Source organism: Mastomys coucha, unplaced genomic scaffold (assembly GCF_008632895.1).
Source record: "Mastomys coucha isolate ucsf_1 unplaced genomic scaffold, UCSF_Mcou_1 pScaffold19, whole genome shotgun sequence".
In the NCBI taxonomy this organism is placed as follows: Eukaryota; Metazoa; Chordata; class Mammalia; order Rodentia; family Muridae; genus Mastomys; species Mastomys coucha.
The window spans coordinates 43959-50456 of record NW_022196901.1 but is presented as its reverse complement, the minus strand read 5'-3'; the positions used below and the strand labels follow the sequence as shown (position 1 = coordinate 50456).

The window sequence follows — 6498 nt, the reverse complement described above, 5'->3', positions numbered from 1 at the left end:
TGTGTTTGTATGTGTGTGTGTGCATGCGCACATACATGTAAATGTACCACAGTATGCATGTGGAGGTCAGAGGACATATTTTTTAAGTTTTCTCCTTATCCTGTTGGCCTAGAGAGTTGAATTCGGGTTGTCATGCTTACCTGGCAAGTACTTTAACCATGATCCATCTCCATAATCCACCAGTACAAATTGTAATGACATTTTCTCCGTTGGCTATGGGTCTACTTCTAGTCTTTTGTGTTCATGTAAATTCCACATTGAGTTCATTACTGTAACCTTATAGTAAACCCGTGCCAGACAGTGGAAGGCTTCAGTTCCTTTTCATTTTTGATAGTGTTCCACATTTTAATAGATAAATGTGGAAATATTGGAGGGTGCCTTTTACACTTTGAACACTCATATATACCCTTGAAACATCCATTCACTTCGTATAGTAATTTGCACTAGTTATTACCAGGCCTGAAGGAGGGTAAAGAGTCTTATAAGTCCTCTTAATATTGTCTTGCAAAGGGACAGTGAAGTGTATCATTCCATGTCCGCTGTGTAGCCTTCTCTCTGAGGCTGCACTCATGGGTTCACAGCACAATGGAGGCAGTTAGGAGGAAGTACAGAGCAGCTCTGCTTTTGAGACCATCAAGTGACCTTGTTTTCACATGGTTTCTTGATTCCTGAGAGTCTGTCTCCTCCCTTCGGTGGCTTTATAAGTAGGGTGACCAGGTGGCATTTTAAGTGGCAGCAAGCTATGTTTAAGTCTTTGGGACTTCCTGAAAAGCACAGTCACTCCCACCAACATTCTTGAATTAGATGAAGAATGAAAGGTTATAGGAATGTTTATATCACTACTCAGGGAAATTTCTGCTGAAGACAGATACCTATCCTCTGTTTCTGAATGAAGAGACCTTTTCCTCTGTCCCCAAAGTATTGTTTTTAGAACAAAATAACCATTTTAATTGCTGAAAAATTATGAATTATTTATTCATCATTCTATTATTACTATCCAATAATAGAATACTATATTATTATCATCCAATTTATACTTTTTTTGTGTGTGAATGTGCAGCATATGCATGTTCGTGTACTGCTTTCTGAACCTGTGTGTATGAGTCTAGAGATCAGAGCTAGATGATGGGCATCTTCCTCAGTCATGCTCCACCTTATTTTTTGAGACAAGGACTCTTACTGAACCAGAAGCTCACTGTTCTGATTAGACTCTCCGGCCAGCAAGTCCCTGGGATTCTCCTGGTTTTGCTCCTTAGCAGGTACCTTTTTGAGGGGTTTTTAATGAGGTGATGGAGATCTGATATCAGGGCCCACACTTGTACAGCAAATGATCTTATTCACTGATCCATTTCTTAACTCATCCTAATTCAGTCCTTAATCCATATTTTTTTTGGCATTATCTTTATAGTAGATTGTGCTGGTCACAATGTAGTCTCACCTAGTGAACCAGGGACATGAGTGTTTGCACCTGGACTCAAGGGTCTAACACATTCCATGTTTCACTTTCAACTCCTCCCTTGCTGTTGGAACACCTTTTGTTTCTCAGTGAGATAATGAGATTACTGAACAGCCATGTTAGAAATGAGAACACCAAGCTTGCTGGGACTGAGAAAAACCTAAGAGAACATGAGCCTGCATGGTGCCCAAAGGTGTCTCTAATGAGTTGGTGACATGGCTTGCCTCTTCAGTAACTCAGAGCTCTCAGTTTTGTGATAGATAGTTAAAATAACTAGAAATAACCAGTTGAGCAAGTATGGGGGAGGGAGGGTGTAGTGTCTATATGTGCTAAGAATGAAAGAGTTAAATATGTGGATACATACATGTAATATGGAGTTTGCATTTGTCAAGAAAGCTGTATATATCCCCCTTGGATATAAGCTCTTGGGGAGCTGGAAAGACATGTCAGTGGTTAAGAGGACTCAGTCTTAGGTTAAGAGTCCTTCGGGAAGATCCAAGTTTGGTTCCCAGCATCCATGTTTGTCCTGTAGCTCACAACTGCCCGATGATTCCAGTTCCAGAACATTCAATGCTTCTGGCCTATTTGGTCACCCACATTCATTCTCTCTCTCTCTCTCTCTCTCTCTCTCTCTCTCTCTCTCTCTCTCTCTCTCTCCTCTCTCTCTCTCTCTCTCTTCTCTCCCTCTCCCTCTCCCTTTCCCTCTCCCCCCTCTCTCTCCCTCTCCCTCTCCCTCTCTCTCCCTTTCCCTCTCTCTCTCTTTCTCTTTCTCTCTCTCTCTCTCTCTCTCCCTCTCCCTCTCCCTCTCCCTCTCTCTCTCCCTCTCCCTCTCTCTCCCTTTCCCTCTCTCTCTCTTTCTCTTTCTCTCTTTCTCTCTCTCTCTCACACATACACACACACACACACACACTTAAAATAATAATAATTAAATAAATAAATTATTTTACTAACTAGGCTGGAGAGATGGTAGGCATAGGAGCAGAAGGACCTGGATTCAGATCTCCATCACCAAAATAAAAACCCCGGCATGGTGGCCCATATCTACATCTTAGAGCTGGGGAGGTGAAGACAGGAGCCCTGAGCCTCACTGGCCAGCTAGTTAGGCTGAGCTGGAGAACTCCAGGGTCATTGAGAGACTGTCTCCAGCAAATGAACACATGCCACACTCCTCCAAAAGCCAGCAAGACAAACAATTATACAAACAAACATCAAACTACAAGGAACACAGAGTACAATGGGGCAAGCACTCAGTGTCAACCTTTGGACTCCACACATAAGAAGACCTACATGTGAACATGTGTATCTGTATCCATCATGTACATGCCTGTCAATCAGCTTATCAATACTAAGCACCCAATAAATATCCTTCAATTAATGAAAAAATACACACGCTTCATTTTTTTGATTCATGACCATATTGGCAACTTCAACAATTTTGTATTTTCCCTGTTAATGTGGGAATTGTATTACTCCCCAATTCATTATGGAAGTTCTAATGACATCACTGTGACTGACATCCATAGTGAACTTGCTCAAGAGGCTACACTTCTGGGTAACCTACTTTATGTTGACGAGTGATTAATTATTCTGTCTGTGTCTCCTATCTAGGAATGGAGGCATTCAAAACCCAACTGACACTTTATAATGCATGAATTTCCAGATATGATGGTGGTATTAAAGACAGATGCAAGATAGAGGTTTTTTTTTTTTTAAAAATCTACTGGACCAAAGGGGAGTGTATTCTTCAACTGATATTACTGGTAAGACATATCAAATTTAATGATGAGAATCAATTAACTGAACCTCCATCAGTCAATCAGTAAAACAATGATCTGAGAATAGGAAAAATATTTAATTTTCCAAAAATGTCTGAAATTAAGAAAAATAAGTCTAATACAATTCAATTGTGTCTACCATGAGGTAAAATTTAATTTCACAAGGTCTTTTATTTTTCTTATTTAATGGTATTAAAATTCGTATTTGTTTCTTTGCTTTCTCACATGACTGTGTGTGTACACCATGCTGTGTGTATGGAGGTCAGAGCACCCTGTAAATGCTGGGAGTAGCAGAATATGCTTGTAATCCCAGAACTGGAGGGTACAGAGTTAGACATGTGCATCACTGGAACTTTCTGGTTACCTCCATGGCCCCCCAAAAAGAGGAATTCCAATAGTTCCTCTCAAGGGAGTTAATTGTTATATAAAAACTGCTTTTGGGATGGAAACATCCCACCCACCTAGAAGCTCGTTAAGATAGTCAAGTTAACAACAATGACAAAAAGAGATAGTAAGTTAGCAAGTCAAAATAGCTTTAGGAAGTCCCTGAAACTAACAAGATTCACTAGTGGGTCTTCCTATCAGAATAAAACAGAAGGCCTCAGTCAAATCCTGCTGCAAAGAAGATTCTTAGATAAGCCCAGCTGCTGATGAAGTAGGAACAAGCCGAGCAGCCTGAAAAGAGCAAACAGCGCAGCTGCCTGGATGAGGCTGGCTGCAGCAGAGACACCTGGAAAGGACTCTCCGACCTACTGAGCTGCCTGGATGCTCCACAGTATGCTTGTGACCCCAGCTTTGTGAGCTGTCAGCCATGTTAGGTTGGGCCTTGGTGATTCAGCTATCTTTGAGTGATTTCTGCTCCTGTAAGTAGCCCTTCATCCATATTCCTGTAAGCAACTCCAGTAAAGCTCATTGGTTCACCAAGTTGGACTTTGGTCATAAATATATTTGATCTGTGCTGGGCTCCGCATCTGGGGTGAGTAGACTGTGTGTTGCATCTCCTAGGAAAAGTCTGTCACACAACATAAGGCAGACAGTGATCCAGCAAGACACCTGATGTGCTACCCTTGGCTTTGTGTGTGTGTGTATATGCATGAGGAAGTATACTAGCATACATATGAACATGCACATATATACAACACACACACACACACACACACACACATACATACACACACACACACACACACACACACACACACACACACACACACACACACTAGAGTCGCTTAAAGATTCCATGTAAAACTTGTGATTATCCCTCTCAGCATCCCAAATCCACGTGCCTTCTGTGGTGGTTTCAATGTGAAATGTTCCCCATAGACTTTGATGTTTGAGTCCATGGTGGCCACTCAGGGGTGCTGTTTGGGGAGGTTTGGGTGGCGCAACCTTGCTGGAGGAAGTATGTCACGGAGCACAGGATTTGAGAACAGAAAGCCTCATCCCACCTTTCTCTCCCTATTTCTGCTTGTATCTGAAGATGGGAGGTCAGCTTTCTGCTCCTGATACCAAGCCTTTCTGCTCTGGTGAACTCTTACTCTCTGGAACTAGAAGCACACATCAACTCCTTATGTAGGTTGCCTAGGTCATGGTATTTTATCACAGTGACTGAAAATCGATTAATATACCTAATATATCTAATTAGTTAGATGATCCTGAGGTTGTAATATCTACTGTGGCTCACATTCGAGGCTGTCTACATGGCAGAAAGACACGATGATGAGGTAACATGATGGAAATGTTAACATGACACCTTTTAACGATGTAACAGGGCTTCCCAGGGCAGAGACACACCCCACTCCAGTCTGAGCATTTTCTCAGATATCATGATCTGCATTCAGGAAGTATGGATTGGGCAGGGAAAAGTATATCAGTAGGCAGATGTATTCAAAAGCTACTGCTGGTCACTTTCCCAGGCTTCTAAACATATCTTCACACCCATACATAATTTTGTATTTGCTGTTTTTACATTTATTTTTGTGTATTATAGAAGACCCCCATCTTATATAATCCTCTTAAGACTTGGTTCTGCCTAGCTTTTTCCAGTGTGGGTTGTCCTGCCTGTGGGTAGCGGGGTAGAGAGCGGAGGTTGGGGGCGGGGGTCAAAGAGATGCCTCAGAGGATAAAAGCTTGCCGTGGACTTCTAGAAGATCTAAGATAGATTCCCAGAATCCATGTCCCGAAGCTCGTAACCACCTTTAACCACATCTCCAGGGGATCTGATGTCTCTGACCTCTCCTCATGCACCTACACTCACTTGTGTATAGCCACACACAGACAAACACATGTACACGTGATTAAAAAATAAATTATCAAAAAAGACCAGATTTGGGAGCAGCAACAGTCTTGCCTCTAGACAGTATGTATTATTTGCTGTTCCAGCTTATCTGGCATGGCTCCTGTCCTGACTGTCTGACTTCACAGTCTTAATAATGAATCCATCCAGAGGTCTCCCGTTCTCATGTTTCTAAATTTCCCAGTGCCACCTGCCTGTTTCTTGATTTGGGTCTGGTGGACAGGCTGATCAACATTAAGTGTATCTGTAAATCTCAACTGGGGTTCTATGCACAAGCCTGAACCCATGGCTTATCCAGCCATGGACTGGATAGATTATGTGTGCCCTCTATATAATACTTATGATAAAACTTAGCTTACAAATTAGGCGCTAGCAATCAGCCACAACTACTACAAATAAAATAGAACAAATGTCTGATTTTTTTTTCCAGAATTTTCTATTCAGTACTTTCTGACCACAGATTACTATGGGTAATGAAGGGCATAGAGAACAGACGTGAACAAGGGGTGACTACTTGTTTAGCAAAGTCCTGCTCCGCAGACTGGGTGACTGCTTTTGGTTCTGTGAGCCAGGCTAAGGCGTAAAATGCCCTGCTTTGATTAATAAATCCCTTGGGAGTTTTGAATATGCTTTGCAGCCAGAGTGTCTGATCTGTCTGTGCTCTCTGATGTAATAACTCTTGATTCTATTAGTGCACAGCGCACTGAGTAAATGTAGGGTCAATGGCCTGTTTATAAAGAAGTACAATATTTTATATAGTTAAGGCTAGGAAATATCCAGCAGACATTGAGCGGTTTTCTTTCTAGTCTGGTTCCTATGAAGACAATATGTCAGTGACCCAAGGATGGTAACCTTAGTAATTTATTAAACCTATGCAAAGAAGAATGCTTTTCTCCCTGTTTGCATTCTTTTGTTTAAGTATATCTGGAGCCCCAGTACAGTGATGCATGCTGGTAATCAGCTCAGGAGGC

General features: G+C 41.8%; 1 long non-coding RNA gene across 1 annotated transcript; it reads left to right on the top strand.

Annotated features, from left to right (window-relative positions):
• Positions 1–2348: 2348 nt before the first annotated feature.
• Positions 2349–4155, top strand: LOC116097439. The gene is made up of 2 exons (XR_004121429.1): positions 2349–3216; positions 3817–4155. It is a non-coding gene; the product is annotated as an uncharacterized LOC116097439 (long non-coding RNA).
• The last annotated feature ends 2343 nt before the right edge of the window (positions 4156–6498 follow it).